We start from the raw sequence: 14,614 nt of genomic DNA, 5'->3' as shown, positions 1-14,614 counted from the left end.
ACAGGCAAACGGAACAGAGTTCCACAGGCGTTCACTTCTAAGAAAGAAGCTTTGTTCATGGAATCTACGTTTTTATTTAGGCGCAGATAAAGAGTGAGGAAAATTACTGATAGTGGTTTCAGTTAGACGAGTGTTTTTCGTGAAATATTGGCGAGGGGGGCAGAGATTGGAGCTCGGGCGAGCACTTGCCATGGAAATAACGGTAAAACAAAGACAAGCTCGCAACGTCTAAAGGTTGCAGGAAGAGAAAAGGGCATTCCCCACTAAGTCAGGAAGTCTATTTTGTACTATGTCAAGGCAGAATAGGCTGTTTTTAGCAGCTCCAGCCCAGATGTGGCAGCAGTACTCCATCCTTGGACGTACTTGGCTTTTATACAGAAAGAGAATTGCATCAGTAGTTAGATATCTTCTGGAGCAGAAGAAGGATCCCATTATGTTTGTTGCTTCTTCTTCTGGCCGAGAGAAGATAACACTTTCTCGCCATTGATGTATATAAAAAAGACAATTCTTGCTTTAGAATATAGTTCTAGTATCCCCTCATAGGCGGTTTTCTCTCTTCTATTTAACTGGCATGACCTAGCGGAAATTCCAGGGTGCCTCTACATCAATTTGTATATGTCATGCTAATCATCATCATATCGTCTAAATCCTAACTTACTATTGTTGGCATTGGTTTCTCCGATATTTTTGTAGACAGGATTCTTCTGGAAAGACATCGTCTACTTACAGAAGGGACCAAGAGAAGATTGCCAACATTCTAAGTGAAAGTCATTTTTGTAGAACAGACTGGATTCGAACGTGGAACATCCAGCTTGTCAGTCTGTGTCGTCACTGCCTAGCCCATTGAACTTGATTTCGTCGCTAAAAAGCACTTTAAACCAACATGAAAATTAATGACCTGCATTGTATCTGACGAAGTCCAGACGGCGCTTTCTGTTCTTTAATAAAATCATTAGCTTGCATCTTGGGACATATTCTCGTAATTAAAATTCCTTCAATCTATTCTTAATAGAGAGTATTTTTGAAACAGATTACACTGTTGTTGAATTTGGGTAGCTATTTCAAATCTGTTCTTAGACTGAAGATCTTGATAGCATTGCATGTCCTGTAAGAAGTAACTCTAGGACGACCAGATTTGGGACCATCACGAACACTGCCGGTGTTTAGGTGCTTTTTGCATAGTCATTAGTACCGTTTTCTGATCGTATTTAAATATGCGCCCGATTTCTCGATTAGATAAACCAGAAAGGTGGAGATTAATGAGCTCCTGGTGATCACTAAGAGAGACTCGAAGTATATGGACTAAATTTTACGTTGTGTAACCCAGAAACAAAAACAATTACTATTAAAGACGCTAAAAGGTGGATATTTTACGATTAGAGGCGCTAAAATATGAATATTTTAAGCTGGTTTTAAGGTCATTTGTTGCTGTGAAGTTCTTTTTTCCTTCTCAATTTAAAGCTAATTTTTTAAATTGACGTAAACACTAGGATACTTTGATTAAAAGTCAAACATGAACAGGTAAAATTATAGAGGAATAAAAGATGAATCAAATGAGATATAGGTTGTTTAAACAGTTACATTCAATTTAGCTTGAATTTGCGGTTTTTGAAAACAATGACAAGTGCGGACTTTCATTTTGATGGCGCTCTTGGGACTCCTACTGATAATTTCATCTTAAAGGCATTACGTGTCTATTTCATTTGACCCGTTTTTTCTGCTTTAATTCTTGCACCAATTCAATGTTATTTTGTCTGGGTCATTGAGACTTTGCCTTTTCTATTCTAAAAATAACTCAATCACCGCTTATCGTTTCTGTTTCTTTATTCGTATTTTTCAAATTTGGCCTCGGCAGAAGCGTCTTCAAATTTCTCCATTTATTAATTCTACGCACAATTTATCTATCTTTTTATAATAATATATTGAACTCACTCTTTTTCCTAGTACCCATTTGTGAATTATTTTACGGAATTTTGTCTTTTGGATAATCTTGAAATATCTTCCAGTAACAGAATGCCTTTGGATTTTTACTTCTGGATACCGGACTTTTACCAACGTTTTTTAGATTTTACCGTCATTGGATCGTCTACTCTTTACTCGACCATCCATTCACGTGAAATAGTTTTCTCCTATTCCCCCTGCCTTGCTATTTTTTTTAACTTTTACCAAATAATCTATATGGCCCACTTGCAGTTTCATTAAATACTTTGCAAGCAAAATCCGATTCCGCATTTTGCTAATTCCTCCCCTCTGATGAGAAAAAAGCAGTTCTTTCGAAATTCCGCGGATTAAGGACGATCAACATCATTTTCGTCTCCTATTTGGAAATTAAATATGTGCTAAACTCTTGTTAAAGTGTTTTTTTTATTAATTCCCCTATCATAGATTGAGCATTTGGGAAGTGATATACAAATTACCATCAGCGTAAGAAGCGATACTCTTTGTGTAAACAAATTGAGCTTTGGTACTTTGGACAATGTTAAAACATTGTTAATTCATTGCCCGCATAGCAGCAGCCGTATAGCTACGACTGTCATTTAGGCGATCGGGTTACGATCCTGGCTTGAGGTAGTGGCTTCTCTAGCCGCACTGATGAGCTGTGAAACAGCGAAATAGTACTGCATGTGGATGACTATATATATATATATATATATATATATATATATATATATATATATATATATATTGTACATATATATATATAAATATATATATATATATATATATATATATATATACAAAAGGCTTAAAGAATTGGCGTCCTACAACACGTAAAATTAATGAACAGAACAGTTTTGCACTAAAAACTATAAAATATACGTTTCTTATTTTTCTTTTGTTTCTTTTAGACAAATCAACAATGTTTTTATACTTTTATAACTTCAAACAAGTCACTTGAACGTAAGGCTACTATTTGAGAACATGGCTACGAAGGCACTGTGTTGAGAGTTGAGAAGCGAAATGCCTGTTTATATACTACTTAAATTTCCCCTTTAGTGCATTCAGGGAAATAAGAAACAGAGGGAGAATTCCAAAGACTAGCAGTTTGAGGAGAAAAACTATCTGAAGAGAAGGAGGAGGCTTATCGATGTCTGTGAATCTCTACAGAGAAGGAGTGTGATTTTGCTGCTTTTCAAGTTAGTCAAGAAATTTACATATAGGGGGGCACAAGTCTTACAAGTTCGTCAGAGTACCTTCCATTAAAGTACTTGTAAAATAGACACATAGATGCACCAGTGCAGCGATGGAACATATGTTAGATCTTGGTTGATAGTGCGATATCTATTATATTGGAAACTTTTTAAGGAGCCCTCTCTAAAATCATGGTGTTCTTCATCTTGCGCGTGACAATAATTCCGTCTTTTTAAATCTTATCCTTACGTAGGTTTTGGTCTTTATATGTGGTAATCAAATAGTAAAAACATACTTTCAAAATATTATGAAAAATCAATTTCATCTTATATATCTCAATCATCATCATAATCGATATATGTATATATATATATATATATATATATATGTGTGTGTGTGTGTGCAAGCACATCACGAACGTGTCCTTATGCTCGACAATAAATATTACAACAAAAGTCTTCTCATAGGCAACTCTATTAGTAGCATATTAGTTTTTTTTTGTTTTTTTTTTAATTTCTCGAATCTGAACAATTAAAATATCAATTACATACATTAGATACACCAACAACATAATTATTCCTCTGTGTAAAAACATTTAAAAAACTGAAAGAATATAAGTAGGCACTACCGAACCTTCCATACATTATAAACCCGTAAATGTTCTGTAAATACATAAAACGCATTTTTCTAAACTTATTTAAACCTCTAGTAATTTTATTATTTTTAAAGTAAATATTCTTTGTCATCTTACCGTAAAAATAATAGTTAAATATTCTTAAAACCGATACAATTATGTTTGATTGTATTATATCTATTGAATATACGACATAATTCACGTTGGCACAACAGTTCCCGTAAGATCACAGAAGTTAAGCAACGTTGAGCCTGATCGAGTACTAAACTGGGTGAGCATTTGGGAATTCCAGGTGCTGTATGTGTTCTCCGCTCATCTTGGCATTGTTTCCAGTCGACTAGCACTTCTCCTTGCCAGTGAACTCAAACAGTTCCGATTCAGGAGATGTGTGGTTTCGAATTGCGCAACCCTTGCCTCACAATTACACGCGCAGCTAATCTTACAAGAGGTATCCATTATCTCTTGAGACTGAACAAAGGCATCTCATATGTTGAAGAATTTTTTCTAGTGTTTAATATAAATTAGTTGATGTATTTCTGAGTTTTGAAGGTGGAACGATAAAAGTGTCGACCTAAAGACAAAAAGAACACAACTGCTTTATTTTAAAACTTTTATTGGAAACATTAATTCAGGTAATTTGATTATGTAGTAGAGCTGACATCTATTCAATGCAGTCGCCTTCAGCCTCAATCACCGCTTTGATATACGTCCGGAACTTGGACCATGTCTTTTTTTACAAGCGCCAGCTCGACGAGTACTTGGTGAATGGCGTGGCGGCGATCAGGCTGGCTTTGGTGTTGTGGGAGATCATGTTAGTAATGTTCTCGACGCATAACCAAACGAAGTAGTCCTGCAGGTTCGAGTCAGGAGAAGAGTGGGAGTCAATGAAAGAAAGGCACAAAATCGTAGCACTCCTTCTGAAGCGAAGCATGGGTGTCTTCGCACTTGTGGGCCAGCGGCGTCCTGCTGCCACACCTAGCTGCCACTTGATTGCACCAGGGTACCACCATATTTTTCAACACATCCTGGTATACTTTGGTGTTGATTTTCAAGTAGACTTTGAAGATATGAGATGGCATGGTGTAGCCCTCGCTTGAAAGCACACTAAAGACCATAACGGTGCCCAGAACTTCGTTTTCATTACCCTGGGGACCTCTCTGTTATTTGTGGCAATCCAACGATGCATTTCGATGGTGTTGGCAATGGTTATGCTTTCATAACTTGGATCAGTAGAGAGCATGAGTTGTACAGCGGCACATCTCTGATTTCGCTCGTTGAACATTGTACGACTGCCACACATGATAAATAGTTCCTATTGCTCTTGGAATTTGTACACAACTGGCCAACTAGTAGATGGTCTGCGACAAAAAGTACAAAAAAGAAAACCGGATTTCATCAAATGAAAATTGAATAATTCTTGGGTGACAATTTAATTGTTCCACCCTCTATTCTTAGAAATACACTAACTAGTATATATTAAACACCAGAAAAATTTGTCAACATATAAGAAAAATACACCCACTACTTTGGATACTTACAAACCCACTACCCTACCCACAAATAAAAAGAAAATCGTTTGCTATATTTTGACAAATGTATGAATACTAATAATACAAATTACTTTGCACGCCATTAAACATTTCACTACTAATTAAAAAGTCATAAACGCCATACCCACAGCTTATATTAGCATTTATTTAAAACACATATAAAGGAATATAAAAACATTAAAGAAAAAAAAACAAAAAGCTTCTTTTTCACACATGTCAGATTTAAACTATACTTTTAACTGTATTCGTGTTACACTAATAACTTAATCCATAATAGCAATTGTGGACCGATATGCGAGTGTTTCGGGCTGGAGCTAGAACCCGGTTACATTTTCAACAGTCCGAACTGTGAAATACTAAACGTGGGACAGTGTTTTGGGACAACATTTACGAAAATTCTCCAAGGTACTTTGGATATTCCTGTATTAATATTAGTTATTCTCATTTTCTGTTAAGATTTTCCAGAGTATTCGACTGTGGGACATATTGGAACATTTTACGTCGTACTAGCAGGTGGGGCTTAAATATGATATTTAATTTATCCAGATTTCGTGTATATTAGTATAGAATCTATTCTCGATCGCTTATTTCATATGATATTGTCCTTCCATCTTGGAGGAGATACAGTGTGAAAAAATGCAGACATACAAAAAGACAGGCAGACAGTGAGCTTTATAAATTATATGAATATTTTTCTTAGGTAATAAACGTTTTTTAGTGTTACTCTAATTTATGTGGTTAAAATATTAAACTATATCAATATGGTTTATTTATCAATTACCTTCCATTTAGTCTGACTTGAAGAATATGGAATCGAAAGAAAATCACAGATTTCTACTGATTATGCTCCGTCCCGTTATTGAGAAGATATCCTCATCGTTATATAACTGGTGTTTTTAGTATTTTGTTGAAAAGATTCCAGTACGCCCTCTGATAAATTTTCAACTAATCCTACGTACCAACATTGTCAAAAGTTAGAGCGTGCACAAATGTAAATACAAACAGTAAACCATTTACTGTTTCCGAAGAAATAGCAATATAAAAAAGAAGTAAATATGATTTCGCTTAATGGAAACAACGTTCTTGCCACTGAAATATTTTACGTGGTATACTTTTCTCTGGTGACACTGTTTTCAGCCCTACACGGTGTTTGCCACGATATCTTCAAAAACTTCGTCTTTAATCCTAATCTTTATCAATATACATATCATAAACGTTCGAGTGCTAAAACGTCTCTATCGAGTTGCATTAAGCCAGTCTTTTATCAATCGCAAAATCCACTAGTCACACGTAGTCGATATGTATAAATACTCTCGTTTCAGCATGAGCTGATTCTTTCTTACAGTGAGGTTTTACACGCTTATAGCGGCGACCGAAGTTAAGCAACCTTGAGCCTTGTTAGTACTAAAATGGGTGACCATTTGTAAATTTCAGGTGCTTATGTCGGTGTTGTTTCCAGTCGTATTGTACTTCTCCTTACCACTGAACTCTAGCAGTGCCGATTTAGAAGAGGTGTGAATGCAGATTGCGCAACCCTTGTCTCACAATTACACATGCAGTTACAGGAGACTGAAGGAAGGCATCGATCCAGCGGCCATAGAATAAGTGAAGACTACGCGATGCAGATTCAGGTCCATTTTGTCTTCTACAGTTCCGTTATATTTGCTTTCTTGTAAAAAATCCATGCACAAAATTCAACTTTCCAGTTAACAAAGACAAATGAATATGTTTTGCAGTAAGCAATTTTCTTGAAGACGATAAAAATACATAAAACCTTCTTCGTGTTAAACATATCAGCCATGATGCAAATCGTGTTAAACATCGTGTTAAACATATCTGACATGATGCAAATCTATGGGTAAAATACGATCGACACATTGTTGAATTATGCCGGAGCAACATCGGCTGGCCATGCTGATAGTCAATTTAGAACATCGGCTATTATTATTATTATTATTATTATTATTATTATTATTATTATTATTATTATTATTATTATTATCATTTTTATTATTATTATTATTATTATTATTATTATTATTATTAAAAAAAATAAAATATTAGTTAATGAACATTATTATTTTTTCGTAACTGTTATGTAGAAAAAGTTATACAGAGAGAATCTTATTGAAACAAAGGAATGCTTAGTAAAATATTTTGGTTAACTTAGAAACAATAACAATGAAAGAATGTGGTGGACATAAGCACATTGAGGGATAAAAACAATGAATTTGGTCAGAAAACGTGACCGAAGGGCACGTGCTGAGTCTTTGCATCGTCGAGTGATGTAAGCACAAATGAATAATTACATATATACAAGAGTTAGGAAATAGACAGAGAAAGAGAGGCAGTGGAAGAGGATAGAGAGATAGAGGCGGTCATCAGAGAAAGATGGCTCCAAGTAGAGGGGAGGGTTGAAATGGTCATAGTCAGAATCAGCGTCAACTTTCTAAAAGGGAGAAAAACACTCTGGGATAAAAACAATTTCCGAAAATAAAACCAGAGCCTCTGTCATTTTTTGGGAGGAATTTCTATTGCAGCTTTCTGTCGAACAAGATTAAAGATGGACCAGATATGTACCCGTTTAGTCAGATGTTGGATCCTCCAAATAAGTGTTATACGTCGTTGTGTTGTATTTATGTATATTCTTGTCTCGTCATAAACTCTAATTAAATGTACATACACACACAACAAGCTCTAAATTAGACGATCACAACGCTAGACGGTCATAGACGAAGACAGGTATATACACACGTCATAAACATGACGATGACACGTACATACAAACGTATATGCACTCTGTATACACACATTCATTAGAAGAATATTTTATCTCACGCACTCACTACATCTATATGGACTCCCACAACGTAACAGCATGAATAGTACCTATTTACTATGCCTCCCCACGGGACAGAGTTAGACACCAGGGTCGTTTTTTAACGTGGAGAAAAGGTACAAAAATAAAAATTGTAGCTACGTTTTCTCGACGGACAAAAATTCTAACCATTAGGCTATCAGCACAATTAAGGTGTACTGCAATAGCGCTGAAGAAGAAACGGCTGTGGGCGTCTTCTTCGACTGTTTGGAAATGTGGCAACAAGATTACCCTTCGCAGATATCCCGAGAAGTTAGTATGCCTTGAACCATCATCATCATCATCATCATCATCATCGGCATCGGCATCGGCGCCAGCGACCACTTTTCTCCAAATTGTAGAGCCATGGTAATCTCGAGAAGACAAGTAAAGACCATAGTTTCCAGTTGCTTTCCGTCTTGATTCGGAGGGTATATCTTCTCCAGTGAGTTAAATGTACCCCTAGATACCAACTTGGAAATTTCTACGACTCTGCGCGTTACATACAACGCCTAGCCTTCCCAAATGGTCACCCATCTGGTACTGGCCAAGCTCATCGTTGCTTAACTTCAGTAATCTGGCGAGAACCTATGTGTCAACGTGATTGTGCCGTATGTACATAGTAGCATAGATGACCTTAAAATCAAAGTAGTACAGATGATCGACGTAGAATGGATGATCGGAAAAAAAACCGCTGGGAGTTAGCTAGAAAACTGCGCGATTTTTGCCGTAACTAGAATAGTGATATAGACAATGTCTCTCGGTGCGTTACGCGAGGTTGAATCTTTTTCTTCATCCGATTTAAACATGAGCTTAAGATTGACATTAGATGTGATGGAAAAAAGTTACATTCGGTGGAATTTAACAAAAACTGGATACAAGCTGCAAGCTTGTGAAGAACGATGTAAGAGTCGGTTATAAGTAGCTGCCTCTTCCTTGAGTGTAGCGAACCCGGTTCTGTGCCCTCTCGAAACGCACTCTGGTCAAAGGGCCCTTTTAGTTGGATGAATGCCCGAGTCCTGTCCATTTTATTTTGGTAATAGAGATCATCCAAGATGCCAACCCAACTTTTTTTTTTTTTGCCGTAAGTCTCCACAAATTATTTTTTTAACTTGGAAGGACACAACCCACTTCTATTTCTTTTTGCTTTCACTTACAAATTAAGCAGCTTGTTTTTTTTTTGTTCTAAACAAACTGGAAAACCATGTGGGATCTACTTTCTATGATTTTATTTCGTGTTTTTCCTTTTACTTCTGTTGAGTGAGATTGGTTGCTCTTCTCTCATCTTTATTTTCAAGAAAATTGTAAATATCTTTTGTAACTAAACTTTAATATAAATCGTTTGGGATATTTTAAGTAGGGTAGTTGTTAGAGTAGATGTGGTATTATGGTGGCAGCTAAAGTGAAAGTGAAAGACAAATGAAAAATGAAGGAAACAGTGCTTAGATGAATTGCACAGAATGCGTCGTTAAGTGTTCAATAAGTAGATGATAACTGAATCTAACCCCATCTTTTGAAAACCTTGTGTTGAATTGGTGAAAATTGCATTTGTTTCCATTTTTTAAATTTATTTTCTTTTGTTTGCAATTAAATACTTCAATATGTGGTGGCAATTCTACCCCCGAGAAATAAATGAGAAATCCTTCTTGACTGAGGCAATTTTTATGTTTATCTGATCTAAATTTCTCCTTTTTGGCAGCAGGATATCCTTCACATTAAATCGATCTTCTATCAAATTTAGTCCTCGTAAGAAATGCTAGACGTAGACAAATTAAGATCCTCACACCATTATAACCCGATGCGCCCCACTTGAGGAGGTACGCCGATATATGAGTTCGGTTTAGGCTTTCCGATCATAGAACGCCCCCAAAAGTTGAATACCTTTTCTGGTCACTCAGAACAATTCTCACAACACGACAGTCTGGTATCGATTGTCTACACGGGGACAGAGTTTGACAAGAGATTCTGGTCATTCTGTTTCAACAATAAAAGTCCACCTATCCAAGGAGATAGGTGTGACCCACGCCACGTTGTGTTTGTTGTTATTGATCCGCGGGCCACAGCCCTTTCTCCAGAGTCGAGGTAGGTACTCAATCAGGGTAGATGGTTTCTGAAAAATAAGTCGTGGACAGTCCGGTCCGTCAGCAATGCAAACTCCTTCGCAGCAGCAATAAGTAAAAAAAAAAAATCCAGTCGTTGGTTTTCTTCTTTATTTTATAAAAAAATTATATTAACAGAAACTATATGACTACAAAGTTCTGATATAATACCACTGCACAAATACAAATGAATAGGTTGTCGAAATCCAATTACTTCAGAGTTCACAGTCAACACATGTCGCATCGTCTACGACCGATAGCGTTTAATGTTAATATAAATATCCCTGTATAAGATAATTGTAGAAGCAGTTGAAATAAAATCACTTCAGAGACCACAGTTCAACATGTGTCGCAAAATACGATATGTGATGAAAATATTATTAAGCTTGCGAGCGAGAGATTAACAGGAGAATCTCAAAGTCGGCGTGATTAAGACGCGGTTAGAGGCTTTTTGGGTTCAACTCGTTGTCAGTTCGAGTCTCCTAATCTCACTGCTCAACTGCTCTCAAATGGCCAAAATCGCTCGTGCGTAAGCTTATATATCTAGGATGTCGCAGGGGATTGAAGCCTCCCCGATCCAACTAGCCGGGGCCGTTACGATATATTCCCCTATTCCGTTACGATATATCCCCTTATTCCGTTACGATATATCCCCTTATTCCGTTACGATATATCCCCTTATTCCGTTACGATATATTCCCCTATTCCGTTACGATATATCCCTTTATTCCGTTACGATATATCCCTTTATTCCGTTACGATATATTCCCTTATCTTCTAAATGGCTTCACGTATCGAAGTAAATTTCCATCGAATTTGTTCCTGCGCCGGGTGTCCTTGGAAGTTGACCTCCGGGCCAGATACTGCTTCCCAAGTTTAGCTGAAATAACTTTGTATACTATTCTCTCGAAATCAATTGGTTTCTTTACAAAACAATATTACTATTAAAATATTATCAATTCCGAATTCGTTAACTGAAGCTACTTTTCCTCGGTTTGGTTGCATCATCGACTAAATAATAGTGTCAGCAAGGCAATCAACTATTGTCCGGGATTGTCCACATAATAAAAAGCTCTAACTTTGCTTTATTAAAACCGTTATTAATGTAAAATCGGACCACCACAGGTGGTTGGATCACACCACCCTCCCCTTCTCTTTATCTTCGTCTTCCTGTTTAATTTCAGTCTATCTATAATTATTCAGCGCCCCCCTATCTCTCGGTATGACTCTCTTTTTCTCCATATCGCTCTCTTTCATTGTATTATAATCTTCTTGAAACCAAAAAGCCCCTGACCGCGTCTTAATCACGTCGAATTTGAGATTCTACTGTCAATCTCTCGCTCGCAAGCTTAATAATATTTTCGTCACATATCGTATTTTGCGACACGCTGAACTTCTCTCTCCCTTACGTGTTCTGTTTCTCATATTCTTACTCTATAAAATAATCTAAAACTTGCACTGTCGCTGGCACCCCTTTCCATTTCCCGTTGCTATCATGTGTTAAACACCGCCAATCCTTTTTCCATGATCGAGTTTATTTGAAATAATGATTTTTATATTTTTATATATTTATCGACGGACAAATGAAGAAAGTGGCATTTAACTACAAAAAGAGTCTCTTGTCTGTTGCTCAAACCAGCGTCGAAAGCGACACACACACACACACACACACACACACACACACACACACACACACACACACACACACACACACAGACACACACACACACACACACACACACATATATATATATGTGTGTGTGTATATATATATATATATATATATATATATATATATATATATATATATATATATATCTAGAGAGAGAGAGAGAGAGAGAAACAGAGACAGAGGGAGAGACAGAACAATTATTTTAGTTTGTGCGTGTATATATATATATATATATATATATATATATATATATATGTATATCTATGCAAATATATATATATTTTTTACATAGGCATCACCACTCATCAAAGCCCAGAGACCATCGAGGATAAGTGCAAAGAGTGTACAGTAGTAATCGTTAGTAATGGAAATTCGGTAAATTTAGTAACTTAAGGGGAACGGATCATCAAGAATTTGTTTACGTTAGACTTGAAGACAATCAGATTGTAGTCAGCTACAAAACAGGAAAACTTAAAACAGTTCCACAGGCGTGTACTTCTTAGAAAGAAGCTTTGCTCATGGAATCTATATTTAGGTTTAGGCACAGATAAATAGTGGTTAACTTATTGATAGTGTTTCACATAGACAAGTGTTTCTTATGATAATTTGGCGAGAGAGAAACATGGATTTAAGCTCAGTTGAGCGCTTGCTATTAAAATGACGATAAAGCAGAGACAAACTCGCAACATCTCTTCTGTGAGAGTGAGGTTGCAAGGAAGAGAAAATTACATCTCCTACGAGGATACAAAGTCTATTTTGAACTGTATCAAGGCAGGACAAGTTTTTTTCAAGCAGCTCCTTCCCAGATGTGGAAACAGTACTCCATCTTTGGACTACCTGTCTCTTATATAGATAGAGAATTGCATAAGACGTGGCTGGTTACCTTTAATGCATCTAAAACCAAACTCCTATCTTTACATCATAAACGCTCTGATCCCCATCTGGCATCAATTGAAATGGATGGCTCTCATCTAGGAGAAGCCCCATGTTTTGACAAGCTTCTGGGTTTGACCTTCACTCCTGATCTGAAATGGAACACGTACATCAGGTCTGTTGCCAAGGTCGCTGGAAAGATGGTGGGATCCTTCTACCGCTCTAGAAGATATTTTACTACTGATGCAATTCTCTATCTATATAGAAGCCAAGTACGCCCAAGGATGGAATACTGCTGCCATATCTGGGCAGGAGCTGCTAAAAACAGCCTATCCTGCCTTGACAGAGTACAAAATAGACTTCGTAGCTTAAAGGGGGATGCCCCTTTCTCTTCACTGCAACCTCTCTCTCACAGAAGAGACGTTGCAAGCCTATCTTTGTTTTATCGTTATTTCCATGGCAGGTGCTCGTCTGAACTCCAATCTCTGGTTACCCCTCGTCAATCTTTTACTAAAAACACACGTCTAGCTGAATCCACTGTCAAAAACTTTCCCCACTCTTTATCTATGCCTAAATCAAAACGTAGATTCCATGAAATAAGCTTCTTTCTAAGAACTGTACGCCTGTGCAACTCTGTTCCGTCTGCCTGCTTCCCTCCTGACTACAACTTGGAAGTCTTCAAGTCTAACGTAAAAAAAATTCCTGATGAACCGCCTCCTTAAGTAGACACTCTAAATATCCACACTAACGTACTGTACTTACAATAACCCTTATCCCTGAGTGGCTTCCGGGCCTTGATAAGTGGTGACCACCTTGTAAAAGAAAAAGAAAAAAAATGATATCTACTGGATCGATAAAAGGATTCCACCATTTTCCAGCGGCATTGGCAACAGTTTTGATGCACATGTTCCATTTCAGATCAGGAATAAAGGTCAAGTCCAAAACATTAGGCCTCCCCAAGACGAGAGACATTCATTGCAATTCATGCCAGATGGGGATCAGAGCGTTGATGATGTAAAGATAAAAGCTTGGTTTTAGATGCATTAAAAGTAACCAGACACTCCTTTCCCCATTATACCACGTGCTCAATATCAGAGGAGAGAGAATCGGAGAGAACTTGGTCGTTTACGATCTTAGATGTGCTACCATAGATAGCAGTATCATTAGCATAAATGTCTACAAATGATGTAAGTATGTGTTTAGGGGGGGGGGTCATTAATGTAGATCCGGAAAAGAGTTGGGCCCAGGATGGACCCCTGAGGGACTCCAGCATTAATACTATGAGCTTCTGATTTCTGCCCATCAACTCCAACTCTTATGAACTTATCAGAAAGAAATGATTTGATAATTGAGAAGACATTTCGAGCTATACCATAGCTGGAGATCTTGTGAAGTAAACTTTTATGCCATACCCTATCAAAGGCTTTTGATATGTCAAGAGAAATTGCCCTAGAAAGGTTGTCTCCGTCGGGAGATTCGCTAATCTCATGAGATATAACTGTAAGTACATCTTCTAGCAGAACAGAAACCATATTGTGTGTCACGAAGATGGTTTAGAGAGAGAGAGAGGGGGGAGAGGAAGACAGAGATAGGCGAGGAGAGGGAAGAGAGAGAGAGAGAGAGAGAGAGAGAGAGAGAGAGAGAGAGAGAGAAAGAACAAATTTATGCGTGTGTAGCACCATTCTTTAAATAAATTTTCCAACTAAATCTCTATTTAAATGCCTTGGCACTTTATAAATCCATTTCTGTATAATCAATTATTCCAAATAACATAATGCAGAAAATTGTCGCCAGTCA

The sequence above is a fragment of the Euprymna scolopes genome, chromosome 13 (genome assembly GCF_053919585.1).
Source record: "Euprymna scolopes isolate OS-2025 chromosome 13, ASM5391958v1, whole genome shotgun sequence".
In the NCBI taxonomy this organism is placed as follows: Eukaryota; Metazoa; Mollusca; class Cephalopoda; order Sepiida; family Sepiolidae; genus Euprymna; species Euprymna scolopes.
Note: the sequence above shows the minus strand (reverse complement) of the source record.